At 40.3% G+C, this 14,402-nt stretch overlaps 1 protein-coding gene across 1 annotated transcript in view; it reads left to right on the top strand.

The window, feature by feature from the left end:
* Window positions 1-14,402, top strand: part of LOC137429512 (thrombospondin type-1 domain-containing protein 7A-like) — a 665,061-nt gene that overhangs the window by 647,787 nt on the left and 2,872 nt on the right. Inside the window, exons 20-21 of the mRNA XM_068119458.2 lie at window positions 11,672-11,876; window positions 12,339-12,426. The gene's annotated coding sequence lies outside the window, so the exon portion shown is untranslated. The remainder of the gene's footprint in view (window positions 1-11,671; window positions 11,877-12,338; window positions 12,427-14,402) is intronic.

The raw sequence follows: 14,402 nt of genomic DNA, 5'->3' as shown, positions 1-14,402 counted from the left end.
ATTTTGTCGCTTTACATAGCCCTGTCGGAAAGAAGCTGCTAAATGTGATCATTATCACGATAAAGATAAGTCAAAAATGTGCTGTGCTGAAAACGATATGCTACTTGCTTTGCCATGTCAAGTTTGTAATGTGTTTTCATTCGTGAAGTGGGGGATGCGATGCTGTGGGACGACGGGGATCACAGGTATGCAATCTCCTCACCGAGATATGAAAAAAAGGTATTGCCTCCTCACCTGGAGCAATATTTTCACTTATGGAATTCACTCCTTGCTGAGGGTCTGCCACCCACATTGTCATAACCTAGGTGCATTAATTACAGGGAAAACTGGAGGGTTAATAGAACACCTTACCCAGCGTAGTCTTGAGAAAAGCAGCACATGGGCGGGGTCTGCGAACAGCAAATTTAATTGGCCTAGAGTTTCTAGACCTGTGGGTGTCAAACTTTTTTTCTGTGGACCACTTGAAAGTTGCTGAGGGTCTTAGTAGACCAATTAATAAACTTTTTTTGTTCTACAAATCAAAGCACACAACTCATATTTTAGTATCGTCGTCTTACCTTCTTTCTAATGCGATTGAGAGGCTTTTTTTGTTTTTGTTTTTTTGAGCAAGGTACTGGGAAGTCAGGTTTAATGTTTGTCAGCGTTCGCTTTAAGTCAGGTTCAGCATTCATCCTGTTTCTGTATATGGGCTTGAGGGCAGTAAGTGATGAAAATCCTGTCTCACACAGGTACGACAGGACAAATAGCATCAGAAAATGCACCGCTTTGCCTGCACGTTCTGGGTATTCTCCAGTTCTTTGAATCCAAAACTCAAATTGGGAATGATTTTTGAATTCCAACGCGAATGTTCATCACAAGAAAGCTCCAACTATTACTCTCATGCCATATTGGAGAAACCAGAGGGCAGCTCCCTGATTTCCATCCTGAAAGGATTGCATATCCAGTTGTTTGGTTTGGCTTTATTGAAAGGTAATCTTCAGATTGTTTCTTCAGAGCAACAAGATGTTCTTCGATGTCATTAAAAATACATTTTGTCAAGAACCAGTTAATTTTGAAAGGTTAAAACAATAAATCAAGTACAGGGAAAAGTACAGATATTCTAGATTGTTCCGCAACCTTTCCGCGGATCACCTGAATGGACCCCGTGGGCCAGTGGTGGTCCACGGACCCCAGTTTGAGAACCTCTGGTCTAGACTCTGGAATGGTGATGTAAAATGTAATATTTTGAACAAGTACTGCTAAACAAAAGGTTTATGATAGTGCCAAAAGGCGATTTGTTTTCAAACCGTGTTCAAGTTTATGATTCAAATGAAATATAATGAAGATTTAAACGTAGAAAAAAAACATTCCGGAAGTTTCCCGCCGTTGATGCAGCATCTTATACACCACCTTATCCAACACGTTATATTAGTTTTTCATGCTTGTTGTCTGTGTCCTTTATGACATCCTTAAAAACAGTACTTTTCCTGTTTGGAATGATTTTAAATTCTGTTGGACAGGCAGACATGCAGATACAGTGAACATATTATCTCACTTCTAATCCTAACCCTAACAACCCTAACCCAAACAACCATAACCCTAACCCTAACCCTAACAACCCCAACCCTAACAACCCTAATTTGGCTAGGGTACCAACACACAAAAGAGATCCTGTGAATATCCATTGCGTGTTGCCAGGCCCTACTCAAGGCTATGAGGAGCCAAAAGCAAATAGGAGGAAAGTGCTGAAGTACGTAGGTACTTCATATTGCATTAAAATCATAAAAGAATCACACTAATTGATTCAAACGTAGTTTTTCCCAGCCTACTTTCTTAGACATATGAGTCGATCAATCATCAATGCACAAAAACTGATAAAAAGAGATTCGAAATTTTGAGTGCGGAAAAGATATGACGACCGAAGACAATATATACAGATGTACAGTCACGTGAAAAAGTAAGTACACCCCATGTAAAGTTTTGACCTTTTCAACATATTTCAACATACAGCTATTTGATCTTCATTTCAACAATATTGATAGATAAAGGTGATATAATATAACAAATATCATGAAACATTTACATTTTGTAGTCCATTGTATAATTTAAATAAACATAAATGCAAATTTTGCATGTGGAAAAAGTAAGTACACCCCTACATTTATCACTACTTCAAATACCTAAAATTAGAATCAGGTGCACCAGCTCAGGTGCAAATGATTAGAACATCGTTACAGAGGATCTTGGAGGAACCTGTCTTATTTAAACCTCAGACATTTAGTTTGGTTTGCTCTTTGTTGTTGAAGTGTGCGGCGTCACCATGCCTAGATCAAAAGAGCTCTCTGAGGCCTTCAGAAAGAAGGTTAGAGATGCCTACGAGTCTGGGAAGGGATTTAAAAAGATCTCCAAACAATTTGAAATCAATCATTCGACTGTCCGGAAGATCATCTTCAAGTGGAGAAGAATCCAAACAACTGCCAACTTGTTCAGACCAGGCCGCCCCAGCAAGTTCAGCCCGAGAGCAGACCACAAGATGCTGAAAGAAGTCTCTAAGAACCCCAGAAAATCATCACGGGACCTACAGGTAGCTCTTGCCACTGTTGATGTCAAAGTGCACGAGTCTACCATTAGTAACAGGCTGCACAAATTTGATCTACATGGGAGGTGTGCCAGGAGGAAACCTTTGCTGTCCAGAAAGAACATCAGGGCAAGACTAAAGTTTGGCAATGAACACCTCGGCAAAGACCAGCACTTCTGGAACAATGTGCTTTGGACAGATGAGTCAAAGGTAGAGCTATTTGGCCACAGTACCAGAAGACATGTTTGGCGAAAACCAAAGACAGCATTTGACCACAAGAACCTGATACCAACTGTAAAGCATGGTGGTGGAAATATTATGGTTTGGGGCAGCTTTGCTGCATCAGGGCCTGAGCAGCTCACCATCATATAATCCACTATGAATTCTTCATTGTACCAGAGGGTGGTTGAGGATAATGTGAAGCCATTTGTCGGAAAGTTGAAGCTCAACCGAAGGTGGACCTTGCAACATGACAATGACCCTAAACATACCAGTAAATCCACCAAGGAATGGCTGAAAATAAAGAAATGGAGGGTTCTGGAATGGCCAAGTCAAAGCCCGGATCTAAATCCCATCGAGATGTTGTGGGGTGATTTGAAACGAGCTGTGCATGCAAGAAACCCCTCAAACATCGCACAGCTGAAAGAATTCTGCATGGAGGAGTGGGCAAAAATTTCTCCCAGTCGATGTCAGAGACTGGTAGACAGTTATAAGAAACACCTACTTGAGGTTGTTTCTGCCAAAGGGGGCAATACCACCTATTGGAGCCATGGGTGTACTTACTTTTTCCACATGCGAAATTTGCATTTATGTTTATTTAATTTATACAATGGACTACAAAATGTAAATGTTTCATGATATTTGTTATATTATATCACCTTTATATCTATCTTTATCACCTTCATCTTTATCAAATAGCTGCATATTGAAATATGTTGAAAAAGTCAAAACTTTACTTGGGGTGTACTTACTTTTTCACATGACTGTATATAGGCTTATTTGCCCATAGGTTATTCTGGTCCTGCATTTTGGTAGAAGAAGAAGAAGAAGCATTCAATTCATGTCTTTGGACACATTGGGCTGACGACGCAGTTTTTTCTTTGCTCGGAGACACAATCTTGGATGGGTCGCCACTCCGACGTAGGATACTTGAATGACCCATTCTTCACAGTAAGCTGGTCCTCATTTTACCGATCTCAGTCAACCCACGTGGTGTTAATTCAATGGCTGTCAGACGCTTGACCTCAGGACCCTAAGATCTTAAGCCAGCCACCTGAACCGTCATTCCAACACCTGGCTTCCTGCATGTTGGTACCCTGGCAAAAATCCCTGCCATTAGATGTTAAAAGCATAATTAGATGAGGTTAATGGTTAGAATGGGGTTATTATGTGTGTATAACTAATTAAATGATAGATTAAGGAATCTTAGATGTAAATGTTCCACAGGAATCAGGGCCAAATGACCTCCACCGGTATCTACCTTTGAGTGATATTCATCATTTTAATGAAATTTTTCATTAATTGCTGAGTGGTGGATTCTACTGTCCCCATTGTAGTTTTAGAGACTCCGTTGGTTGTTGCAGGATTTTCTTTATTCATCTTCGTTTGACCACCTTCGTGTTTATCGTCCCTTCAACCTCTGCCATATCAACAGCCTACTTGACTGCATCACCTGCCTTGTTAGCCCGTCCCCTGCGCAGCAGCTTTTGCAATCACTTTTGTGTCTGTCTGTAAGTCTGTGTCTGTCTGGGCCGTAAAAAAAATTTACCATTTGAGTTTTGTCATCAAATTTTCACCAAAGCTTTATTATGAGAATATGGAGAAGGCAAATTAATAATTTGTTCAAAAGGTCAAAGGTCAGCGTCACATAAAATCGTCAATTTTCATCCAATTGACCTGAAATTTCAATTTACCATTTGCGCTTTTGGCATGAAATTTTCACCAAAGCTTTATTATAATAATATGGAGAAGACAAATTAATAATTTGGTCAAAAGGTCAAAGGTCAGCGACACATAAAATCGTCAATTTTCATCCATTTGACCTGAAATTTCAATTTACCATTTGAGCTTTTGGCATGAAATTTTCACCAAAGCTTTATTATAATAATATGGAGAAGGCAAATTAATAATTTTGTTGAAAGGTCAAAGGTCAGCGTCACATAAAATCGTCAGTTTTCATCCAATTGACCTGAAATTTCAATTTACCATTTGAGCTTTTGGCATGAAATTTTCACCAAAGCTTTATTATGAGAATATGGAGAAGGCAAATTAATAATTTTGTTGAAAGGTCAAAGGTCAGCGTCACATAAAATCGTCAGTTTTCATCCAATTGACCTGAAATTTCAATTTACCATTTGAGCTTTTGGCATGAAATTTTCACCAAAGCTTTATTATAATAATATGGAGAAGGCAAATTAATAATTTTGTTGAAAGGTCAAAGGTCAGCGTCACATAAAATCGTCAGTTTTCATCCAATTGACCTGAAATTTCAATTTACCATTTGAGCTTTTGGCATGAAATTTTCACCAAAGCTTTATTATAATAATATGGAGAAGGCAAATTAATAATTTGGTCAAAAGGTCAAAGGTCAGCGACACATAAAATCGTCAATTTTCATCCAGTTGACCTGAAATTTCAATTTACCATTTGAGCTTTTGGCATGAAATTTTCACCAAAGCTTTATTATAATAATATGGAGAAGGCAAATTAATAATTTTGTTGAAAGGTCAAAGGTCAGCGTCACATAAAATCGTCAGTTTTCATCCAATTGACCTGAAATTTCAATTTACCATTTGAGCTTTTGGCATGAAATTTTCACCAAAGCTTTATTATAATAATATGGAGAAGGCAAATTAATAATTTTGTTGAAAGGTCAAAGGTCAGCGTCACATAAAATCGTCAGTTTTCATCCAATTGACCTGAAATTTCAATTTACCATTTGAGCTTTTGGCATGAAATTTTCACCAAAGCTTTATTATAATAATATGGAGAAGGCAAATTAATAATTTGGTCAAAAGGTCAAAGGTCAGCGACACATAAAATCGTCAATTTTCATCCAGTTGACCTGAAATTTCAATTTACCATTTGCGCTTTTGGCATGAAATTTTCACCAAAGCTTTATTATAATAATATGGAGAAGACAAATTAATAATTTGGTCAAAAGGTCAAAGGTCAGCGACACATAAAATCGTCAATTTTCATCCATTTGACCTGAAATTTCAATTTACCATTTGAGCTTTTGGCATGAAATTTTCACCAAAGCTTTATTATAATAATATGGAGAAGGCAAATTAATAATTTTGTTGAAAGGTCAAAGGTCAGCGTCACATAAAATCGTCAGTTTTCATCCAATTGACCTGAAATTTCAATTTACCATTTGAGCTTTTGGCATGAAATTTTCACCAAAGCTTTATTATGAGAATATGGAGAAGGCAAATTAATAATTTTGTTGAAAGGTCAAAGGTCAGCATCACATAAAATCGTCAGTTTTCATCCAATTGACCTGAAATTTCAATTTACCATTTGAGCTTTTGGCATGAAATTTTCACCAAAGCTTTATTATAATAATATGGAGAAGGCAAATTAATAATTTTGTTGAAAGGTCAAAGGTCAGCGTCACATAAAATCGTCAGTTTTCATCCAATTGACCTGAAATTTCAATTTACCATTTGAGCTTTTGGCATGAAATTTTCACCAAAGCTTTATTATAATAATATGGAGAAGGCAAATTAATAATTTGGTCAAAAGGTCAAAGGTCAGCGACACATAAAATCGTCAATTTTCATCCAGTTGACCTGAAATTTCAATTTACCATTTGAGCTTTTGGCATGAAATTTTCACCAAAGCTTTATTATAATAATATGGAGAAGGCAAATTAATAATTTTGTTGAAAGGTCAAAGGTCAGCGTCACATAAAATCGTCAGTTTTCATCCAATTGACCTGAAATTTCAATTTACCATTTGAGCTTTTGGCATGAAATTTTCACCAAAGCTTTATTATAATAATATGGAGAAGGCAAATTAATAATTTTGTTGAAAGGTCAAAGGTCAGCGTCACATAAAATCGTCAGTTTTCATCCAATTGACCTGAAATTTCAATTTACCATTTGAGCTTTTGGCATGAAATTTTCACCAAAGCTTTATTATAATAATATGGAGAAGGCAAATTAATAATTTGGTCAAAAGGTCAAAGGTCAGCGACACATAAAATCGTCAATTTTCATCCAGTTGACCTGAAATTTCAATTTACCATTTGAGTTTTGTCATCAAATTTTCACCAAAGCTTTATTATGATAATATGGAGAAGGCAAATTAATAATTTTGTTGAAAGGTCAAAGGTGAGCGTCACATAAAATCATCAATTTTCATCCAGTTGACCTGAAATTTCAATTTACCATTTGAGCTTTTGGCATGAAATTTTCACCAAAGCTTTATTATGAGAATATGGAGAAGGCAAATGAATAATTTTGTCAAAAGGTCAAAGGTCAGCGTCACATAAAATCATCAATTTTCATCCAATTGACCTCAAATTTCAATTTACCATTTGAGTTTTGTCATCAAATTTTCACCAAAGCTTTATTATAATAATATGGAGAAGACAAATTAATAATTTGGTCAAAAGGTCAAAGGTCAGCGTCACATAAAATCATCAATTTTCATACAGTTGACCTGAAATTTCAATTTACCATTTGAGTTTTGTCATCAGATTTTCACCAAAGCTTTATTATGATAATATGGAGAAAGCAATTAATAATTTGGTCAAAAGGTCAAAGGTCATCATCAGATAAAATTGGCAATTTTCATCCGATTCACCGAAATTTTAAGATTTTGCATGTTGGATCACTGAATTTACTCACCAATTAAAAGCTACAAGCCAATTTTTTTTTTAGATAAAAAGGTTAAGGTTGCATAAAATTGTCAATTTTCATCTAATTGACCTGAACTTTTCAGTATTTGCATATTGGGTCACTGAATTGATTCACCAATCAAAAGATAGAAGCTGATTTTTTAGCTCCAAGATCATGGCTGCATAAAATCATCAATTTTCTTTTCTTTTAAAAAAAACTGTTTTCATTATTTTGATCATAAGGAAGAAGAAGAAGAACAAGTCTGAATACAAACGGACGTGGACGGGCTTTGCATTATTTTGCAAATCCTTTCTAGGTTATCGTTTCATTTTCTTTTCTACCTTGCTGTAGAGTTGTTTGGCCATTGTGATCTCAATTTAACATGGTGGTGCAGGTGACGAACATTGCCTGCTGTTCTTTCTCTGCCAGCACTGTGAGGTGAAGTTACAGCCATTTCCTTAGGCCTTCAGGTGCACCGTTGGTTATTTGAGTTTTCTCCTCTACAAGCCCGTTATCCTCTGCACGGGTCATCGCATCGCTGTAATTTGCACTCACGCTCACCTGAGCAGCTTCCTTTCTCAGCCCAGGAGGAGGTGAAGCTGAAAGAAAAATGTGAAACTTGTAAATGTCCATTGGATGGAAATTTCCATTAGCTTCCAAATACAGGAGATTTTTTTCCACCATTTGTGCAGTTTTAAAATTGCTTTCTTCTTCTTCTTCTTCTTACCTATCTGTCATGTTTCTGGACCTTTTACCTAATGTTGTTTCCTGTTTTTATTTTTCTCATGTTATGATCTTACTGTTCTCAATATTATTAGTCCTCTACCGGTTTCACTGGAGGGGACTAGAGGTTTGCTCTCCGTCTGTCCGTCCGATCATCCGTTTGTCCATCTTGTCAGTCCCAACTGTGGTTTTCCAGTCTTTTTTCCCATACATATTCAACTAAAACGTGGTACATGGTTTTATTATGACTTTATCATAATATTATTTCTTTATTCATCTTTATTTTATTATTATGACAAGTTACAGAACAGGTTTGAGCTTCGGGGCGTTTCACCAATTTTTCAGTTATGCCCTTTTTGGACTTACAAAATATCACCAGTAGGGGACATACATTGCAAAGCAATTCTCCCTCTTGTTGTTGTTGTTGTTGTTGTTGGAAATAGCAGCATCTTAGGAAGCTCTTTGCATGACATTCTACTCCTGCACAGTCCTCATTATTACTCTTCATTCGCTTCATCATTTATTCCATCTGGGAGAGCGGTACTCCATTGAGCTGTGGACATAGACCTAGTAGGATGGGAGAAATTAAGATTTACCAAAGAAAGACTTGACACAAGCAGTATCTGCAGCTACCCAGGTGAGGTCAATTAAGTTGACTTCTTCTTCAGAGGATAAGAATGTGAGATGTCAGGATTTAAAGACATGTTGCAAGTGTTTGACTGGGATTTGATGCAATTCGGGTCAGCAGGGAGGGATGCTGCTGTTGCTGGGCATGTTGCATGGTGGGATTGTTAATTGTACAATATAATGTGGAGTCGTCTGCGAAAAGGAAAATAGTTTCCAGATCATTAAATTGGTCATTAATAGTGGTTTATATCTTGACTGGACCCAAGAAGCTGCCTTGGGGTATTCCAGCCTTTACTGGGAAATAATGTACGCACGAGCGGATAGAGAGACATGGGCTGCCTGCATGAATGGAAGAAGTCAGTACCCCAGGAAACACGATGGTCTTGAATGCCATAGGCAGAAAGCTTGGCCAGCACGGCAGGGAGCCAGACTGTGCGACATCGTGAGATATGTCAAGAGAAATTGCCCTAACCCTCGGGATTCAAGGTTATGAGATTCAGGGCCTCCATCGATTGTTGAGAGATAAGTGGCAGAACATCCAAAGTTGAGTGGTTGGGACAGAATCCAAATTGATGGTCAGAGATCAGGCTGAATGAGAAAAGGATAAGCTTGATGACAGCTGCAATGATGGGCTCCATGACTTTGCTTAAACTTGGAAGTAACCGAACCAGTCTGTACTTAAGACGATCTGTTTTTGCACAATTCATGTCTATTGAAGTTATGTTGGCTGTCTCCCAAGCAGATGGAAGGTGAGCTAGGTGAAGGACAGGCTAGATATAGCAAGCATAGGATAAGCGAAAGCCACTGAACAGGATTTGAGAGCACAGATACTGATGCCATCTGGACCATAACAAAGGCAAAGTCAAGGCTCTCCAGAACTTTCTCAACCTTTGTGGGTGAAAAATAAAGTTTCCAGGAGGTAATGGGTACAAAGGTACATGGTGGGGTGCAAAGGTATGGATTAGGTACACACGCTTCAAAGGCAGACACTGAATTATGTGCAGGGTCAGCTGTTATGGCATTTGAGGTGATGGAGGGGATTGAGGAGGGAAGACACGAGAGACAGACTTATCAAGGTGTCACCAATATTTTGAAGGAGGTGGGTTGGAGAGCTCAGACTTAATGTTTGCCAAATAATGTTTTCTGGCTTAACTGCGGATGGACACGTCTTTGTTGGGAGTCTTGTGGAATGGTCTCTGGTTACCCTCAATCAGGTTATCCTTCTGTGATGAGAAAACGAGGGCTTGATATATCGATCAATCCTCTGGGCTATAGCACACTAAATCCTACCTCGCACCTCGGGCTCAGTGTGTCACTGTGTCATGTCCTAGAGGACAGGTATGGATTAAACGTGAGTCCAGTGCATCTGCATGCACGTGCACATGCATGTGCATGCATGACAGAGACAAAGGGAAAGATTTTATGAAATCTTTCCCATGCAGAGTCATTATCTAATGCATTGGACATGGAAAACCAATCATTTTGCAAGAAGATTTCAAACCTTGCCAGTCAACCTGATCAAATAACTAGACTCTGGCTCTGTGGTGGCTTTTTAACTACAGCCAGAAAGATTTGTGCTTTTACAAGCACATCAGAGGAGCCAAGCATGGTGAAAGAGGAGCAGATGTCGGATGGAAAGATGATCATTACCAGGTCCAGAAAGGAGGATCGGTGAGTCATATCCAACATCCTATTAAGAGATGTTTGTAGGATTGAAGAAGCCCCCAGATGTTTCAGCATCACATAGTGAAGGACGATCGGCTTTGGAAGCAGCTTTATAACTGGACAGCATCTGAAAATGCAGAGCCCGGCTGCGGCCGTTTGCACAAATAACGAAAACAGTTTAAAAGAATACAAAATGAAAATTGATGATTTTATGCAGGCTTGACCTTTGAGCTATACATCTAAAAATATATATATAAAAAAATCAGCTTCTAGCTTTTGATTGGTCAAACAATTCAGTGACCTAATATGCAAATTATTAAAAATTTCAGGTCAATTGGATGAAAATTAAATTGGTCAATTAATGAGAAGAGAGCCTTTCACTCTTTCACCGCAGGCAGGTTGGTAGTCTTTCTACACACACACACACACACACACACACACACACACACACACACACACACACACACACACACACACACACAAAGACACACACACACACAGAGACACACACACACACACACAGCCACAAAGACACACACACACACAGAGACACACACACACACACACAGCCACAAAGACACACACACAGACACACACACACACACACACACAGACACACACACACACACACAGAAACACACAGACACACACACACACAGAGAGACACACACACACACACACACACACACACACAGAGAGACACACACACACACACACACACACAGAGATACACACACAGACACAGACACAGAAACACAGACACAGAAACACACACACACACAAACACCCACACACAGAAACACACACACACACACACACAGGAGTGATTACAAAACCCCGTCTCCTGCTGTATAGGGAACATGGTAGTAAATCGGTCAATACGCATGATGGAAGGGAAAGTAAGAAAATATGAAAAGTAAGAAAGTTGCAAGAAAGGGAAGGAGCCATGGGAGATGTGGGAGGAAGTGTGGTCGACAACATAGACTATAGAGGATGGGAAAGAGGAAGTGAGAATAATGAAAGTGTGGTGACATTTTGTACATGGGCCGAGGATATGCTTGAGATCAACCAGGTGTGCTCTGATCAATGGATGTGAAGGTACAGTTATATTCAATTGGTAATATGTCCCACATTTCAGCACCTGCATGACTCATTGACTTGTTTTTGTGAGCATGTCATGCACCCTTCATCAAATTGTATTGCTCACACTGTTCTGCATGACCAGTCGCTCTTGTTTCTTTGTTCATATCAGGGAGGGATGTGCGCATGTGAGGATGGATACCAAGCAATCCACACGCCTCGCGGTGACCTGGAGCACTGCCGTGCGGTGTGGCCTCGCGGGACAAGACTGGACGGGACGGGACCGGAAGTTGCGGTGAGCAGGCCGGGTCGGGAGCGTGGAAACGGGGCCTCTGACGACCGCCTGCAGTCATGGCCTTTGCAACCTTATGGCCCAGGTATAAACCTCGAACATCTTGACATTTTGGCAAATTTCTTTTCAACCTTTGTCATGGCTTGAGGAACCTGTTGGATTTGTTTTTGAGCAAATGGTGATGTGGTTTGTTTAAACAATGGTGATAAATGTTGGATGTCATGGAAACAATCGCCAACAGGTGACATTTATTGTCGTATTTCATGTTACCTTGAAATTGCCTGAGATAATCTTCTAAAAGTCCTCAATATCGTTGAAATCAGAAGCTCTTCTCTTGCGGTCAATGCCATTCACACCTGCTATTCACACACATTCACACCTGCTATTCACACCTGCTATTCACACACATTCACACCTGCTATTCACACCTGCTATTTTCTGAGGGTCTTTATCCTGTTGCATGGAAATTTTAAATCTAACCGATGTTGACCAGGTGTCCTAGAGCGTTAAATAGTTATGTGAGCATGACCACTGTCTTCATTCACAGATGGGAGGTTGAGTACATGGGTCTGGGGAGTGGCAGGTGCGGGCCTAGTCTTACTTGCTTTCCTCGTCTGCATGATCTGCTTGGCCTGGTGAGTTTTACCATTCGCACCAAAACTACCTGTGAGTCACTTAAGGAGATTGAAATATGTCACAGTCACAGTCCGTGATGAACAAGCAATTCATCCTGATCCTACCATAGTAATTGTGAATAATTCTCTGTTGCTCACAATTGTGTTACACCTGTTCATCTAAGCCGGTCATTTCTGCATTTGTACCTGAATATCCTCGGAGTGTCAGGAACTGGACGCGCATTTCCTTTTCCAATAATGCGTGAAATGTATCTCATCACTATTTGCTCACCCATCCAAATCTGCATTGGCACTGACCTTTGATCTCTCATCATCCTAACCGAACCCTAACCCTAACCCTAACAACCCTAACAACAACCTTAACAACCCTAACAACAACCTGAACAACCCTAACAACAACCTGAACAACCATAACAACAACCCTAACAACAACTTCAACAATCCTAACAACCCCAACATCCCTAACAACAACCTTAACAACCCTAACCCTAATCGCTCTTCCCCCTCCTCAAATAACACCTCACTGTGCCTCACCCAATCACCATCAAACCTTTTGTCCGCCCCATTCTTCCCTTTCTCCAAGCTATTCTGAAATCTCTGACACACCTTCAACAGCTCTCCCTACCACTTCCTCCTGTTCCACATCTTACCCTACCCCTCCCCCCCTGTTCCGTATCCGATGCTCCCCCTTCCTCTTCATTAACGGTATGGACCTCAAACATCTGGGGCCTTCGCTCAAACTTGACTGATCTCTCCATACAGGTTGCTTCTGACAAACCAGACGTGATCTGCTTAACAGAAACTTTCCTCCTTCATGATGTCTCTGATTCCTTGGTATCTCTCCCAGGTTACTCCCTCCTCCAGTATGATAGACCTGAGCCTCGTCCTGGACGTGGGGTTGCTATCTTTATAAAAAAACTCTCTTCCTCACTCGTCCTGCACTGCCATCTCTCCACCTCACTCCCAGGAATACCTTTAGCTACGGCTTCCCCTTCGCTCCCACCTCTTGTTCATATGTGTGTTGTACAGTCCACCAAACAGTGATGACTCCATCTACATCTCGCTGTCTAATATTATGGACCAACTTCCATCTACCAATCCCAACTCTCTCTTCCTCATATGTGGTGATTTCAATTGTCACCATGCCAGTTGGCTGGGTGTGGGTACCTCTCTCACCAGCCATGGCTCTTCAGCAAAGGACTTCTGCGACTCACTGGGACTGACACAATCTATCAATTTCCCGACCCGGATCTCAGTCAACGGAGCATCTTCTCTTCTGGACTTGGTTATGACTAACTTCCCTGAAAATGTCTGCTGCTCTTCTTCTGCTCCAATCGGCTCATCTGATCATGTGCTTGTTAAAGTGGACATCTCTCTGACCATTCTCAGAGAGCCTCCTCAGCGTCGACGAGTCTGGCATTTCACTCAGGCCAACTGGCACGGTCTTCAAGCAGCCATCAATCATCTGGACTGGTCTCCCATCTCTACCGCCTCTGACATTAACTCATCCTGGGAATTCTTCCAAAGTAAATTGCTCTCTCTCATGCACAGATTTATCCCATCTCATCTTCAGTTGTCATACGCTTCCTCCCGTCCATGGTACACGGAATCTTGTGGTGAGGCTGTTGCCCAGAAACAACTTGCTTTCGTCTCCTGGAAAGCAAATCCAATGGAAGGAAATCTCATTTCCTTTCACAAAGCCCGAAACAAGTGTGTGTCCACCCTCAGGAGAGCCAGGAAACATTATCTCTCCGTTCTCAAGACCGAACTCTCTTATCTGTCTCCCTCTTCCAAATCCTGGTGGCGTCTGGTCAAATCTGTTTCTGGTGTTTGTTCCCCCTCCATCCCCTCCCTCACCTCAAACGGCTACACGGCTGACTCCGCACGTGAAAAATCTGAATGCCTCAACTCTGTGTTTGCCTCTAAATCTTGTGTCCCAAACCGATCCCTCTCTGCACCCACCGTACCCAGCTGCT

The sequence above is a fragment of the Myxine glutinosa genome, chromosome 6 (assembly GCF_964187855.1).
Source record: "Myxine glutinosa chromosome 6, kmMyxGlut1.1, whole genome shotgun sequence".
Classification (NCBI taxonomy): domain Eukaryota; kingdom Metazoa; phylum Chordata; class Myxini; order Myxiniformes; family Myxinidae; genus Myxine; species Myxine glutinosa.
The sequence above is the reverse complement of the archived record's forward strand: the minus strand, read 5'-3'. Positions and strand labels throughout refer to the sequence as shown.